The 17,782-nt window shown below is 38.5% G+C and overlaps 1 protein-coding gene across 1 annotated transcript in view; it reads left to right on the top strand.

Annotated features, from left to right (window-relative positions):
- Hnf4g (hepatocyte nuclear factor 4 gamma) overlaps window positions 1-17,782 on the top strand; it is a 128,856-nt gene that overhangs the window by 38,371 nt on the left and 72,703 nt on the right. Inside the window, exon 2 of the mRNA XM_055603341.1 lies at window positions 14,118-14,176. The gene's annotated coding sequence lies outside the window, so the exon portion shown is untranslated. The remainder of the gene's footprint in view (window positions 1-14,117; window positions 14,177-17,782) is intronic.

The following is a 17,782-nucleotide window of genomic DNA, read 5'->3' as shown; positions in this document are numbered from 1 at the left end:
TTCAAAAGTAAGAATGGCAGGAAACAAAGTCGACTAAGGAGCGAGGTAAGGCAGAAAGCAATCAAGAGAATAAAATAAAAAACACTGTATTTTATTTACTTAGCATTGAGGAGAAGTTGTCAAAAAGAGGGGAACTCTAAGATCAAGCACAGAGGTCGGTTTAAAAGTCTTCCTATCCCCTCAAGGAAGCCGGGGCTGAGGTTTTGTAATTTCCCCTCAAACAATAACATCAAAAAGCAGAAACCTGCTCTGAGCATGAAGAAAGGACTTGCGACCCTCCTGTCTTGTGAGCTCCTGGGAAACGGGTATTGTGTTGTCTTATTTCCTTTGTTTTTTATGTGCCCAATACACGTGGTCTGTTTGTAGAATTGAACTGACACCTCGTGGGAAGAAGCCATAATGTTCACTTACATGTTGGCACTCAGGGGCAGAGTTCACATTGCCTCACCACTGGAAATGGGTCAGAGTTGAGAACCCAGTTTTCATCTCCAGCAGGCTTTCTAAATAAAAAGCAAAAACTAAAGACGGTAACAGCCTCTCTGCTCTTCCATGTTTTCCTAGTGATCTTTTGAGATTGTTACTATTATTTTATAGGTAGAAGTTTAAGGAAAGTATGTCACTTTTCATTACGCATGCATGTTTCTTAGGGAAGCAGTGGCTTTTATTTCAGATGCTAAGGGTCGTAAGACAAACTTTAATACATGTATTCAAAAATATGTCATAAAATCTTAGGCGCTTTTTGATTTACTTTTCCTCATATATAGTGAATGAATTCACTGTGCATGCACTGAGTGAATCTCTTTCTCTGTCTGCCTATCTCGCTGTCTATCTCACCCTTCAAAAGAGGGAAGGGTCATATAAAAGATAGGACTCCAGGAAAGCTCTTCCTACTCCTGGGGAACTTACCCTGTGGGACTGAGCAGGACTCATGCTACATAGTAACATCAACCATGCCTGAGGCCAGGAATGACTCTGTCTCTAGGCAGCATAGCTTTCACACAGTGTCGAGAGTTCCTAGGAAGACTACACCACCACTACCTGAAAAGCACATGCAGTGAATTTCAAAGTTACAGGGCAATTCTCCAATTCTATAGGAAACCCCCTTTAATTTATGTGCTAAATAAACTCTATAATACATTTTCATGGAATGAAGAGCCTGAAAAAAAGAGAGTGAAGATGCTGGGGAGAAAAATGCTTTTCAAGACTTGACCTCTTATGTTGCTAGTATAATGATACTGAGAAATAGCATGAATGCTGTCTTCATTTTAACAACGAGATACAAACGCTGCTAGGTTCTCCTGTGAAACACAGGTAAACACACACCTGCACACATGAGCACCTATGTGAATTTTGGAAGTGTTTGTTCTCTTAGGCATTTCAGCATAGAACCATCTGTCCAGTCTTCCTAATGCTGATGTGCCTGACCATGAAGGTCTACTTGTCTGCAGAAGAGTACCCAGTTAAGTCACTGTCCATTTGTAGATTGTGTCCAGGGTCTGAAAGAGCAACTCACACACCAACCAAGAATCATATAGATAGCAGAGGGAGATAGTAGATCCTCACCTTCCTTAGTTATCTCTACGTCTTTTTCTCTGTGTGTGTTGGGGGGAATGACAGATTCACATATATTCCTGTCTGCTCTTGAACTACCGATCTTCCTTCTTCTGGCCCCCAAGGGCTAGGACTCTGCATGTGCACTACTCTGCCTGGCTTTTCCTTAGTCATATTTTACACCATAGTATGAACCTTCATGGATACTAATTGATACATTCAGTGCTCCAATTCTGCATACAGAAAACATAAGTCAATGTGTAGGTTCTCAATAAGAAAAGTACAGTAGGGCATCTTTTGGGTGTATGCCCAGGAGTAGTGTAGCTGGATCTTGAGGTAGTGCTATTCCCAATTTTCAGAGAAAGCGCCAGATTGATTTCCAAAGTGGTTGTACAAGTTTGCACTCCCACCAGGGGAAGTGGATGAGGGGAAGAGGGAGAGATGGCAGAAATAGGGGGGCTTCAACTGGGATATATAATTAATAAATTGTGAAGAAAAAAATTAAATTTAAAATTTTTTAAATAATTGCTAGCATCTCATATATGTATATACAAGCTGTTTCTCTTAACAAAACAAAACAAAAAAAGTAAAGTATTTTGAAAAACCGTATACTCAAAGAGTTTTTAAAACATCTAATAACTATAGGGTTTAAGTGTGGCAATTAGTTTCCTACAGGGCCAATTAATGAAGACAAGAGCTACTCCTGCAAGTGAAAAATTACAGTAGTTACAATTCTCTTTCGGGTCTCTTCATATGGAGACACTGGTGATAGAAATGCTGATTTTAATTCACTTTGCCATTTAATCTACAAATGCAAACCGTGTTAGGTTGAAGATGCTTGGAATATGGATAAACTTGAGAATCAGCATTACTATCCCAAACCAGCTGAAGGTACTCAAAAGACACAAAAGAAAAATTTCATTATACATGTTTCAAGTGGGATTTTTCAAAAACCCATAGCCTTTCCAACTAAAATGATGAATGCTTCTCTGATTCTAATTGACAAGTGTTATATATAAAAGAGTTCTTGCCTTAGTTCTTATCAAAACTGTGGGGATTTCCAATGAGAGGGCAATATTATGTGGGCGGAAACTTCTCAGAAGAATAGGGAACTTATCAGTATTTACTTAGGTTCTATTACATTCAGAGCCATAAAAGCAACTACACTCATAAATTTATAGCCAGTCAAGGATATTGCCTCTTCCCCCAAAGAGGCTTGATATTAAAGGAGTGCAGAGAATAAGCTCAAACCATGAAGTGCTTTCAATACTGGAACACTTTTCCTTCATATTTCAACTTGTAGACAATACATTATGAAGAATCAATGGATAGCTTTTAAGTGTCAGAAAGAAAAAAAAATAATAGAAGGATTAGTATTTTCCACACAGATTTTATTCCATTTTTGTTTTCATTTTTAAGGTACTTCATGGTAATAATAACCACCTTTAATGAGTTCTGACTGTAGGTTAATGATCACCACAGTTGTGTCAATAGATATTTTTATGATTTCAACTTCATAGATAAAGAAACAGAGATTGGAAGAGGTTTTGAATCCTTCCTCAAATCACACAGCAGAAGCAAGACTTAAGCTTGTGTCATTACAATGCCGAAGGAGATTTTGTACTAGTTGGCTATTTCTAATATGACAAATTGCCATAAGAGTGAGTTGTCTTGAAATCACAGAAATCCATCATTTTATAGCTCTGGAGGTCAAAAGTCCAAAAAGAGGTCTCTCTGGGCTAAAATCAAGGTGTCAGCAGGACTGCCTTTCTCTGTAGACTAGGGGAAACCCCTTCTCTCTCTCTCTCTCTTTTTCTGGTTGCATGAACATTTCTTCCTTCTGCCTTCAAACTTGACTCTGTCCTGTCATTTCTCCTCCTGACTCTTCCGCATGTCCTCCAGATGTTAAGTGTCCTCAACATTATGCAGGGCATGCCCAGATAAAAGGACATCCTTAATCACAGCTGCAGTGTCACTTTTGATGTATAAAGTCACCGTCTGTAGGGGTCTTTGCCAGCCTTTATTCTACTTACCTAGGCATTGAGGAGCTGGCGAGGTATAGTGTAGTTAGCTGTTCGTGTATTTCAGTGCTAGTGCTGATAATTTTGTGGACTGAAAAAAAAATAATCACTAAGATAAAGCATTAATAAAGTGATTAACAGTAAGATTAAGAAAGTTTCTCGCCCATGACTATTCACTCATGTGAACAGATACAGCTCCCACGATCTCTTTTGAGCAGATTGGAGTGAGTTGCATCAAATTTCCGACCTTACACGTGGGATCGCATGTGAACACCTGAGCTGAGAGGTGTTCAGTAAGTGCATGTTTCTTTTCTTTTAGAAAATAAAAGCAAAGCCCAATAAAGGGCTTCTAAAGCTTGCTAAACTATGTTTTCTAAGTATGGGAAATATTCTGTGTATATATATATATATGTGTGTGTGTGTGTGTATAATGTGTATATATTTTATGTATATATTTTATATATATATATATATATATGTTCATCTAGTATTCAGTGCTTCCTTTGTTCATTTTTGTCACTTAGATTTTATTTAAAACAGGTGCCATATTGTAAGTCAAGCTGGCCTCAAACTCAATTCTCCTATCTCACCTCCTGCAAGCTAGGACTATAAGTATGCACCAGGAAATCCTGGTTTCGCTGTCACTCCTGTTTAAGCACTTTGGTAACACGTTAGTCTGATGAAGGCATTTGCCGCTTGGGGTCTTCATGCCTTATTAATTTTATGTAATACTTTTTTTATAACGCAGGTGCATGTTTATTTCATGAAAAGTAAGCTTTGCTTCAGCATTTTGGAAATCATTGGTTTTTAAATGACAATCTGATTTTACAAGAAAGATATGGTGTGCAGTAGGGTTCATTTCTGCCTCCTCCTGCTATGCTAATTCTGTTGTCAGAGGGAACTCGCCTCTGACAACGTTACTTTAAAATTCTTTTCCTGGGAATGTCACTCTGCAATCCCTGGTCATGTGCCTGTCCACTTGGAGACATCACTGACTTTCAATATGAAAGCAGAAACTGTATCAATTGCCCGAATTGCCACCTGCTCCTATATCTAGCATTTATATTTTTGGTGTTATTTTATTATTTTCACAATGTCACCAAAGCTCACTTCTTTTCTTCAGTGGAGTCCATATTCTCCCTTTATTCTCTAGGTGTACTGTGTCCTTGTTTTTTTGTTTTTTGTTTTTGTTTTTTCTTTTTTGTCACTAAGGCCAGATGCCTGACAAGAAGCGTGTAAGAGAAGGATTTATGCCAGTCCATCATGGCTGATGAGGCATGGCTGTGGCAGCTTTACGGGCAGCAGGAGCGTGAGGCACCTGCTTGCTCACTTCTAGGTGGACTAGTCATCAGAGAGAGAAAAGAGAGTAGGGCCAGGTCACAAACTTCAGGGCCTGACCCCGGAACACTGTTTCCTCCAGGGAGGCCCCACCTCCAAAGGTCCCACAACCTCCCGAAACAGCAGCTGGAAATCTTTGCAGGCACAAATCGTCTCTGGAACCGCTTCTTCTGTAGCTTGCTTTAGCTTATATTTACGACTTTTTCCTATAATGACTTCACCAAGTTGTTTTTTGTTTTTTGTTTTTTTTTTTTTTAAGTACACTCACTCTAAGGTCAGAAATGTATAGATACTGTTGACACTCTCCAAATACTGGCCAGTGCCGAGTCCCAGTATCCTTTGCTGACTGATTCACTTGGTAAACATAGGACACACGTGGGGGAAAGTTCAGTAGGTCTATTCAAACGGACTGGCTTTTTCTTTTTTTCTCTTCGACTCATTTGCTTGAAATCCCAAATTTAAATTTAAATTTCTTTCTAATGTATATTTCCCTTGTAGAAAAGCATAGTAAATTTCTTTTCCTTGGGTTATTTGGTCTTGTATTCATGAAGTTTTGCTTTTCTCTTGAACATGTAAACTGTTTTGTTTGCTTGCTTCCTGACTAAATTTGCCTGGACAGTCATATCCTTGCTTTTTTGTTATTTCTCTTGCTGAGTCTTACATTGTGTTGTTTCCCGATGTCCCCAGAATTCCCCAGTGGTACTCGAAATATCTGTCACTTAGAACTTGGCTGCCTCTCTAGTCAAGTTTCCTAGGAGGCTCTTGTTTTAGAAATCACTGCATCTCATTCTTGGACCAAATCTTTTGTTTCTTCAAGTCCGTGCAATTGGATCTGTTATTCTGCTAACTTTTCGGAGGCCACCAGGTTACAGCGTGGGAATAGGAAACATTATCTTCTACCCACAGCTGGCCTCCCACCCGAGGGTTGATCCAAGACTGTCATTATCCCTGAATAACTCCGGGGTGCAAAAGATTTCTTCAACATGTGAAGAGGGTTCACTAATATGTTTGCAAATAGGAAGAGGAGAACTTGGTGGGAAAGAAAAAGGATTTCTGTAGGAAGATGGAATTTATTTTCTAACCCCTGGGTGGGCTAGGGCATAAGAGACGGACAGTGCAGTTTCCCAATATTTTCTGAGACCTCTGACAATAGTAAGGACTACCCCTTTGCCTGTCCTAAGTAGAATTTTAGTACTTTCTATACCTTAGATAGCATGAGAGCCTCTATTTCATCCAGTACTGCTATGCATATATGTGTATGTTGGGATGTGTGTGGTTCACGTACTAGTGTATTTCCTATGTAAAATTCCCAAACTAAGGAAAGATGGTGTCAATAGGCAAACACACACACACATCATGGTAATAAAGTAGATTGTTCAATATCTCAATGTCATCAACCTTTTACAGATCAGTGAAAAATCAGGTAGCTTAGTTGGTAAACTTAGGTGACCTGTATACCAACCAAAGGCATAAAAATAGCTAAGGGAGATTTTAGAGATGACTGAGTTGGTACAGTGCCTGCCTTTAAGTCGTGAAGACGTGAGTTTAGATGCCATTGCTGTTCGTGCTTGTAACGCCAGTGCTGTTGGCGGTGGTGGGTTACAGAGACTGGCGGATGGCTGACAGTCGTTGGTTAGTTAGCCAGCCTCGATGACTCCCCGAGTTCCGTGTTCACTAAGAAACACTGTGTGAAAGAGAAAAGACGGAGAGTGATGGAGGAGACATCCCCAGTGTCCGTTTCCGGCCTCCACAAACACAGTCCCACTTAGGCGCCGACACCTGCACGCACATGCGCACACACCATTGCTAAGAAGCACTTGCACTACACACAAGCATCATACTGTACACGCCCCCACTCCCGCACACCCCCAAACCAAAATTAGCCCAAGAAATTTTAACAATAATATTGTATAATGTATGCTGTGTTTTATAGTTTTTCAAACTTTTAAACACATAGTCCCAGACATAGGAATGTAATAACCAAATGGAAGCCTGGAAACTAAACAATGAAAATATTTTCTCTGTGGAAAAAACAAACAAACAAACAAACAAACAAAAAAACAGAATGAGGATGAGAAGGTGTGATAGGAAGGGGAGAGACTAGGACATAGACGCTAAACAAAGTGGGCCTCGGGTTCAGCACTGTTTTCCTTTCTAGCCCTGGCTTTGCTCCTATCCCCTTCGACTCTCCATCTTACTGCCACCAGAGGGAGAAGCCTGAGATAGCTCAGAAGGATTGCTTACTCTCTTGCCCCTTCCTTGTGAGTGTGTGCAGCCTATGCTTCCAAAGGGGTGTGCACAAAGATCAGAACACAGCCAGTGTGAATTTGCTAACTTCATTCTTTGCTGTGTTTAAGACGTTTTTCATTAAGTAATTTTAAAGAGATTTTTAAGTGACACTTACAGGCAATAGTTAAATGGGTTCTTAAGATTTTTAGATACTAAACTCACTCCTCTTTGCTAGACATAGGTTCTTTTACACTTAAGCCAACATTTTCTTTTCACAGGAAATTTTGTTCTTACTGTCTTTCTTCTATTATGTCTTCCAAGGGACAACGGCTTTTTGTTCTATTAACTTTCTTTTTTTCTGAGTCAAGTGTTTCTTGGCTTAACTATCTTCTAATAATCAGATCACACTTAGTCAATTCTCTTTACTAGGCTGTAGACTGTGCAGGTGAATCACTTTACATACCAACGGCAGTCGCCATCCTCTGCTCCTTCTGGCCCTGCCCTCCTGTCCTCTTCCCCTCTCCTCCTTCCCTGCCCCTCAGGAAAGGGAGGTCCCCCACTAAACCAGCTTAGCACTTCAAGTTGCCTCAGGTCTGAGCACATCCTCTTCCCCAGTGGCCTGACAAGGCACCCCCACCAGGAGCAAGTGATGGAAGCAGGCAAGGAGCCCATGTCAGAAACAGCACACTCTCCTCCTCCCTTACCAAGAAGACCAAGGTGCCCAGCAAGCATATAGATCCAGTCCATGCATGGTGAATGGAATTCTTTTGATAAGAATATGCTTCTTTTTCTTTTTGTGGGTTAGGAAGATCATCGCAGTGTTGTCTTTTGCTTTTACTGAGCGTGAATGTTACCTTGGGTATAGGAGGTTGCATTTGCTTCTGTAGGTTGCATATTTCACACACACACACACACACACACACACACACACACAAACACATACATGCACACACATTTAATATATTTATATTTAATATATTTATTAATTATTATATAATTATATTATATAAATATATTATACAATTAATAATTAATTATTAATGATAAATTTAATATATTTAATGTTTATATTCTTATTTCTATGACCATTATATGTCTTATTTTTTTTTTACAAAAATTTTGTTTGCATATGGGTCTAATTATAAGCAGATGTTTAAGTAAATTTATATCCTCAGACTGGCAGACAATTATCTACCTATTTATGTGCATATATGTTATATATTTTAAATTTATATACTTAATATGGCTGCTATTCCAGAGGACCTGGATTTGATCCCCAGCACCCACATGACAGCTCACAGCATTAGTAATTTCAGTTCTAGGTGGTCTGACACCCTCTTCTGCCTTCTGCAGGTAATGCACACCTTTGTGTGTGTATGTGTGTGTGTGTGTGTGTGTGTGCATACATGACATACAGGAAAACAAAATATCCACACAAGTTAAAAATAAATTTAGCTAGGAGTAATTGTAACTGAGCAGTGGAGGGCCTGATGCCTCTGGGTTCAAGTCTCAGCACGAAAGATAAAAGAAATAAACAAACAAAATAGAAACATAACCAAATATTTGGGTCACTTTCTACCAGAGGGATTTGTAGAATCCATATTAACAGTGAATGCTGTAGACTTTCTACATTCACACTACATTTGAAATGTCCCTGAAATTGGCTAGTTACTTTTCTTGAAATAAAAAGGTTGTCATATCTTTTTTGATAAGAGTATGTATACAATAATATGTTTAATAAGAATTATGTCATTCATAATATAGTATAATAAAGTTATATTAATATGGTATATACAATTATACGTTGTAATATAATATTGTATATTATTTTATGCAGTATAACAATTATGTCTTTTCTCTAGTGATAATTAGGTCTTTGGTCAGGTGCGTGGAGCAGGGTAGGTTGGAATATCATTTACTCTTCCTTTTGTTATTCCATTATTTTAACTATTTTGTACATTTACTTCTATAATAAACTGAGTATTCCTTGTTTGTATATGCATTTCTGTGACCACTTCTGTTCTATCCTATTCAATGGCATCTTTCCTACAAATTAGTGAGTACTGCTGTCTCTTTAGAAAGGGACTACTTTTGGTTCTTCTCACCAACACTGAAAGAGGAAAGTTGGTTTTCTGATAAACTGCTGCAACTGGCATATCCTAGGTTGTGTAGATTTTATGAATTAAAAAAAAGCTACATAAGGGCTAGAGAGATAGCTCAAAGGTTAAGAGCACTGGCTGCTCTTCCTAAAGTCCTGAGTTCAATTCCCAGCTCCCACATATTGGCTCACAACCATCTATAATCAGATCTGATGCCCTCTTCTGGCCTGCAGGCATACGTGCAGACAGAGCATTGTACACATAATAAAATGATTTTTTAAGGCAACATAGAATGCACTGTATTTCTATGTTGAAACTATTTGAAAGGGAAGTGCTTTTCACGTTCCCAGGTAACTTGGTCATTGGTAGGCAGCCCTTCCCTCTTAGTATAATTTCCCTGTCATTGATAAAGAGTTTAAGACAGGTAGGTGTGGCTCTACAGAAAGCTACTGTCATAAGAAAAACATTTTATTTGAGTAGAACTACAGTAGTCAAGTATTACTATAATAATGCCACTTTCTTTTTTAGTGGACATAAACCTTTTAGTGTTTTACTGTATTTTATTCCCCTTTATACTCACAGGGCTATAATCTGGTAATTTGAGGATAGGCTCTTCCAGATTCAAATTAAAGCACAGATGCAGAGCTCTGATTGGGTGTCAGATTTAAGCTCAGGCAGAAGGAGCAGGAAAAAGCTTGGGGAAATTCTCAGGTGCAGAAGAAGGCATGCCAAGTCATTGGAGTCATTAGATCACGTCGATTCAGCTAGTGAATGCAGCTGCTGGGTCTGGGGAAATCTGCTCCACCCACCACCAAGGCACTTCGAAATAAAGCACAGGGTGTGAGTAAGGAATCCACCCACAGGAACTGAATAATTGGGACAATAATGCAATCTCTAAGGGAAGGAATGTGTAAGGTGTTGCTAGAGTGTTGTTGTTGTACCTGGTGTTTTGTTTGCTTATTTGGTGGTTATGGGAGGCAGTCTTAAAATCTTGAAGCATTTTCTCTTATTAAAATGGAAAAAGTTACTCATTCACTGGCTGCTGCACTTCCTCTGGAAGTGATAGGAGACAGGATAGCAGTCTCTCCCTTAATGTCAGACCTGTGATTCATACTCGTTTTTGAACATTCTGGAGGCACCTGATTCCCAACAACCAGCCATTTCTTGGGTTCTTTGTTTGTTAAAATCTACTTTTCCTTAATGTCCCCTTATGAATTCTCCTTGGATTATCCTGACATTTTCCTTCTTTCTAATCCTTAAACCAATACATATTAATATGGTGGGATTGAGCCTAGGGCCTGTGTGCTGGTTAAACGCTCTGCCATTGAGCTCTATCTGTACGCTTCTTCTTACTTTCATTTTGAAGTGTGATCTCTGTGTGATCCTCAAGCCAGCCTTGAACTATTTTTGTAGCCTAAGCAGACTTTAAGTCTATGATCCACCTGCTCCAACCTCCCAACTACCAGGGATTACAGGTTTAACATCATTAAATGAGGAAGATTCTCTTAAATCCAACTCAATTTGCCTTTCAAATTTCCTTACTTCATTTTCTTTAACCAAGAGACTTTACTTTTAAGTAAAACCTTGTTATACAAAACCCTGGAGGCAGAAGCATCTTATGTTAAGAGGAAAAATTGAGAGTTCCTGTGCTTAGAGGCTTCATGTGTTAAGTTCTGTCTGGCTTCCATTGACTAGAGGATAAAACTCCGTTAAATTTAGGTAACATCTAAGTGCTTTGTGATTCTATTCCATAATTATCTAACCTGCAGAACCTCCAATTTTCAGCTTCCTTTCCCCATGCAACACTCAATGTTTATAGAATACATACTTCAAAACTTACTCTTGACTGGGTATTGTGGTACATACATATAATCCTAGTATTCAAGGGTTGAGGCAAGAAGATTGTAAGTTTAGGAGAAGCCTGTGCTACCCAACAAGATGCTGACTCAAAAAAAATCAAAGCAAACATTCACCTCTTCACAGTTTAGATGATGCACTCACTGTCTTTAGAGATCATGTAGTATCTTCTATATTTAGCAAATCCGGATCTATCTTCAAGAACCAGATCAAGTGTTAGCTTTGTTCTTAGGCCTTACCTGTCTCATATACGTAGTTAGTGGCCTCACACTACAGATTTCAAAGGATGCTGCCCAACTATGTTTTACAGAATTTATTCCATGGGGAGAGAAATGTAGCTCTTTGATAAAGCACCCCCCACCCCAAAGACACACACTTTAATACAAATAAGGCATAAGCAGCATCTTTGGTAAATTTCCAGCACTTTACCCAAAATGAGTACAGGTGTGTGTGTGTGTCCTAGAAATATACGTATGTGTAAACATGTGTTTTATGAATACTTTATTTTTATTGTAAAAACATCAAAAGACTTTCATAAAATTTAGATCGTTAAGAATTACTAAAAAGAAAATATATGTATCGTTAAGTACTGTTTTCCTTTGCTTATAAGAATTCAGTTAATATTTTGTGGTTGTTTCTTGAAACAATTACTATCTCCTTTGGCCGTATGGCATGGGTGTTATTTTCAAATGCACTTCATTTTAGAAATTCATTTCATTGCTTCTCTATCACTCCAGAGCTTTCATTCCTTCAAGAGTCAATTTTTCTCACCTTATAACTTGCCCAACAAATAGAAATTACTTAAGAAAGCTTTGTGCCTCTTAAATGTAATAGAAATGATTTATAAGTTGAAATTAATCAGCAAACTAGGGAAAGTGTAACGACTTTCAGTGAACAACCACACAGCAGACTGTGCTTTGCTAATATCTGTACGTGTGTCTGTGTTAAGGGTGTAAAATAGCACTGTCTTACCGCCCAATGTCAAGAGAACAGCTACACTGTCCTTCTGTATATAAACTCTGTTTTCTTGTATTTTGCTCTTTGTAAGCTATTTGCTGTAGGGAATCCAATCTCAGAGACCCATACACATCAATCAAATAATGCTACAGTGCTTGCACCACACAGGTTGGCAAGGGGTTAAATCATTCTGATCTTTTTTTTCTTCTTTTCTCCTTCTTTTTAAGCCATGTAACTTCTTGTCTGATCTCCTTATGGTCCTTGTCAGAACTCCATGGCTTTTAATCACTCATCCGTTCCATGACTTACAGCACTGCAAGCACCATAATAATGCTCTCGCTTGTTTGGGTGATCTTCCTGATAAAATCCTGACAATCTCTCAGTATAATATGAAGACAATCAAAATAAAAAATGCTTGAAGGGTTCAGGTAGTGGGGCATACTATTTATTTTTCGCTACGTGCAAGGATATTAAAATAGTGACTTTCATACTTTTGATTGAGTTCATGATGAAATCCAAGAAAAATTGAAAATTTGAATTATTCCACTGCCAGTAGGGACTGTATATCATAGAGAGAAAGGCAGCCCCTGTAACCAACTGTATATCATGATCTTAAGAGTGTCTGGCTGTCCTCCTTTTGTTTTAGTTTCTGTAAGGCACTTAAACCATTAATTAACTGTATTTTTTTTTTTTTTTTGTATTTCCAATCACATGAGGAACTGCATAAAGATATGTGATGTCGTCTTTACTGCTGTTGAATGGTTAATAATGATGGCTGATATTGGAGTGGTTCACATTTTTTAAAGGTACTTTCCGAGAATTTATCTCACTAGATTCAATAGCCCTCGGAAGTAAGCCGTGGGCTTCTGAGAATTCCCCCACCTTCCCCACGCTGCCTGCCACCTCTGCTTCTTCTGACATTTCATTGCTCCCCTTCCTTTCCTCGAGAGGAGGCAGTTTGGAGTGGAGAAAGGAGCACAGAGTGTGAATCCAGGTATTTAATTCCATCTCGTCTTGTTGAATTAACTTGCCTTGAGGATCGTTTTTCCCATCTCTGAACCTTGTTTTTTTTTTTTTTTTTTTTTTTTAATTGGCAAGTAGGAACAATGATGTAGTACATTCTCCAAGTTTCGAGGATTAGGTCAGGTACAAACGGAAAGAATGAACAGGATAGAAGAGGCCTGTTAGCTTCTCTCAAGGGAAGCTATGGGGGATTAAAAAGAAAACAGATTTTGCGCTCTCAGTTTCTTGGCGGTTGATTTGAAGACAGTCGAATTTTCTCAGTTTCATTTTCTTGTATGGAACATGAGCACAGTACTACCTGTATTTTGTAGCTGTTGACAATATTACATGGTGTTGATGGTATCACTGCTTCATACACACACAAAAAGAATACTCTAAACTCGTTCCATCTTCCTTGTTTCCTCCCCTCCTTCCCCTTTCCCCCATTCCTTCTTTATGTTTTGAACTTGTGTGACATCAAAGTTAGGCATAAGATTGGAAATTGAAGACTATTGAGATGTTATGATTTAAAAAGTACAAGATGAAATGGCTTAGTGGATAAGAGGACCTGAGTTTAAATCCCTAGCACTCACATAAATAGCCAGGCATGGCTTCCTGTTCCAACAACTCCAGCATTGGTCCAGTGAGTAATGGCAGGTTGGTTCCAGGACTTTGATAACCAGGCAGCGTAGGTGAAATGGCAACATTCAAATTCAGTAAGGGAGTCCATCTCAGGACACAAGATGAAGATCAGTAGAAGGAAGGCTTCCTCCTGTGGCCTCCACAGGCATCAGTGTGGATATTCACACTGTGATGTGATGCGATGGTGTGTGCTTGCTCCTGTTCAAACATGCATATGCGCACACACATGTATTCAACATTAAGAATTTTTTTTTCTTCAAACCGTATGTGGGTTTTAACGGTGGGAGCAGAGGGAGACCGGAGGAACTGCTCATTTGAGAGAAGAGCCCTTCTTGTTAGAGAGCACACGGGCTTACCCCTCCTGACCCTGGGTGGTAGGACTTGAGAGTCAGTCTCATAGCTCAATTCTTTCCTTTCACAGAGGAGAAAACTGGTTTTCAGAGACGTGAAGAAACGTGGGTGCCTGAGTTCACAAAGCTGGTGAGTAGACAGCTCTGAATGCCACTCAACTTTCAGGTTCCCTTAGTTACTGTGGGCAGCTAAGATTCCAGTGTGAAAGCTACCACAGTGTTCTTTAGTATATAGAACATGTAACAATGAGGGAAGCAAAGGGGCCTGGAGCAGCTGTGAAATGAGCAGAAATGAGGGGCAACGTACCCTCTACTAACAGAATAATATTCTGTGACTTTCCTGGATGAATACATGAAGAAAACTTCATTCACTTCAAATACGACATTAACAACAACCACCTAGGCAAATGTGAATATTAAATTTTGAAGTATATGAAAAATTTGCAAAAACAAAAAAAGGCAAAAAACTCCCCCAAACATGGTTAAGTCTTCCATTATTCTACCTAAGCCTAACTGTGTGAGCCAGTGTATATATATTAAGGTTAGTTACACGAGTCTGAGCGAGGAGTTGCCAGGTTGTAGGAGCCTCAAAGGCAGCTATCGAATTGTAAAGCCCACTTTGTCAACCTGGTAAATTACTCACAAACCTTGCCTCTTTGGAATTGTTTTCACATCCTGCAAGCAACCTGGTTCTCTCCAGTAATCGCTACTATTTTTTTAACTTCGAGTAAAGCCTTTATGAATTGTGTATCTTTCAGGAGGTTCCTGTGTCTTGTGAGTTTTGAGTATATCCTGAGTCCTGTAAAATTCACCTACTCCCTGAGCTTCAATGAGCCTCTCTCACAGAGGACTTTTTTCAATTGAGAGTAGAGAGTTGTTAGAGTCCTGCTAATCCTTCCATTGTTTCTACCTGCACAGTAAGAAGAGTTGATGAACTATGCTAGGGAAATGTTTACAAAGTTAACGTGTCAGGTGCAGACTGGAATTAAGAAGATGGGAAAGAGAAGATACCTTACTTGTAACTTTTATTTATGTGTTGTTATGTGGGTAGAAAGTGACTCATGCTGGGACAGCATGGGCTCTAAAGAAGGAGAGTATGGAAGGTAATAAACACACATGTTCTGAATGTCGGAAGGAGTTACAAGGAACAGAAGCATATAGGGGGTGGGGATAGAAAACAGCACAGGGGTGGATCAGGCAAAATTTGGTAAGAATCAAAGTACCAAAAGGAAATGGGTTACTCTGCATGTGTGCTGTCTAATTTTATGTCAACTTGACACAAGCTGAAGTTATCTGAAAGGGGGGAAGCTCGATTGAGAAAATGACTGCAGATCCAGCTGTAAGGCATTTTCTTTATTAGCAATTGATGGGGGAGGGCTCAGCCCATTGTGGGTGGTGCCAGCCCTGGCCTGAGCAAGCCGTGAAGAACAAGACAATAAGGAGCATCTCCCATGGCCTCTGTATTAGCTCCTGTCTCCACATTCCACCCTGTTTGAGTTCCTGTCCCAATTTACTTTGATGATGATGAACAATGATATGGAATTATTCACCAAAGAAGCTGGCTTTCTCCCCAACTTGCTTTTGCTCATGGCATTTCATTGCATCGATAGCGACTCTAACCAAGACAATACATTTACTAAAATTTGCATAAACTTTTAAAATGGGTGTTACTCAGTTCAAGAAAAAAATGTTTAATGGCTATGAAAAGAGTAGGATCTAGGACAATTTTATTTTGTAAAGACTGGGAGGAGGGGAGAATTTTTGTAGAGAGAAGGAACTGGCAGCAAAGAAGAGTAGACATAGATGAGAGGAATCTTGTGTGGGCATCAACTTACTAGCAGAAAAATATCCTTTGTAAGAGAAGGAATCCCCTGCCCTTACAGGCTAGGTTAAGGCTACTGTGGAATGAAGCTGACATTGCCTGTGTGTAACAGCAAATGCATCATTAAACTGAAGACTAAAGCCTCTGCTCTCATGGGTGAAGTGCCATTTACCTGATGCCTTATATGTGTAAAACATTTCCTTTGCTGTGAAAGAAAATCTTTATTGACCATAACTATTTTGAATATATTACTTTTGCTTGGGCAAATTTATGACCTTGACCATTTCTGAATTTTATAGATAATTTGGAGAAGATTGAATATTGAATAAAAATATTAGAGTCCTGTTCTTAATCTACATAAAATGGAAAATGATTGGAAAATGATAAGACTTTTTTTTTTTTTGTAAGTTAGAAATCTAACTCCAAAGGAGGCTTGATGTCCATATACAAATCAAGCTTTTCATTTTAGTTTGAGTTTCCTCGATATTAACAGTAAGTTAAGAAAGAAGTCAAGGACTATAAAAAGTTATACCCATTATTTTAAGAAAACATGGCTTAAGTGAATTACCTTTTAAAAGGACGGTAAATATCACTTCTGCTTTTTAAAGGAAATTTGTGACATCAAGCATTATAAATGTCACGAGGGCATTAATATGCAAGTCCATTGAATTAAAAAAATACAAGGCTGCGTTTGCACTCCTGCATGCACAGTCACATGCACTCAGACCTGCAAAAAGTCCCCTCTGTTTCTAGGCATGGTCTGGTACAAAGGTCCCTCATTAGAGTGTTAGAACAAAATAAACATGTGAAGTTATAATTACTTTATTGAGCTTTCTTATTTTATGACCCAGTAATGATTCATGGATCAGTTATATGGATGCATGCTAAAAACCAACAGCTTCAGTGAGGATGGTTTTTAAATTATATTCGTTTATCATTTATGCTTTTAAATGCCAAGAAAATGCTTAGTTCCCTGTCTTTTTCAACCATTTACAGAAAACCACAAAAGTATATATATATACTTTTATATATATATATATATATATATATATATAATATTATATATAATATATATATATATTATGGAGAAGGAACTGAATTGTTGTGTGTATCCAACTGGCAGTATGTATATAATTTTTTAAATTACTATTAATTTCAAATGAAAGTGGTTGAGATTTTAAGCTTGAGTGTATGCCTTACTACCGGCTACTCGATATCAGGTTCATTTTATTTCCTTCATGTTGTAGGCTGAAATTACTAGAAATGTAACCTGACGGAGTCAGTTATCATTTGTCGTGAACTAATGTAACTGAAGGCTCACTTTTAAAAGTTGATATTCCATGGACTTTTATTTTGGTTTGCACCATCGGTTATTAGCATCATATTTTCTGTTGTTGACCGAAAACATGTTAGATGAAGAAAACAAAGATTCTGTTGTTTTCCACTGTTCTTGCAAGCATGCATGCTACTTCATCCCCAGATAAACAGGGTTTGGATAGAAAACTATATTTCAGCTTACTCTTCCCAAACTTGCCAATAGATTAAGCGTCTTCAACCTTCTCTAGGTTTAAGCAATAAATGAGTGAACAGAGTAGAAAATACCTCCACTTTCAGGAACAAAATGTACACAAATGAGAGTAAGTGCCCTTTCCCCAAGTATTAGCATTTCTAGTGTTCACAAGTAAATTCAATTTGAAAAGTAAGCATAAAGATTGGATTGTGTTATTTATTTAAGTTTTAACAAGGCACCTTGATCCAGCAACACAAGAGGCTGAGATGGACAAGGACCACTTGAATTCATAGCTTAAGTCCAGTCTTGGCAACAAGAAAGTGTCAAACAAGAACAAGAGTGGTTCAATAGAGTGGTCAGTAATCTGGCATACCTAGGTTTATAGTACAACTAAAAACTAAAGA

Source organism: Psammomys obesus, unplaced genomic scaffold (genome assembly GCF_907164565.1).
Source record: "Psammomys obesus unplaced genomic scaffold, mPsaObe1.curated_primary_1811, whole genome shotgun sequence".
NCBI lineage: Eukaryota > Metazoa > Chordata > Mammalia > Rodentia > Muridae > Psammomys > Psammomys obesus.
The sequence above is the reverse complement of the archived record's forward strand: the minus strand, read 5'-3'. Positions and strand labels throughout refer to the sequence as shown.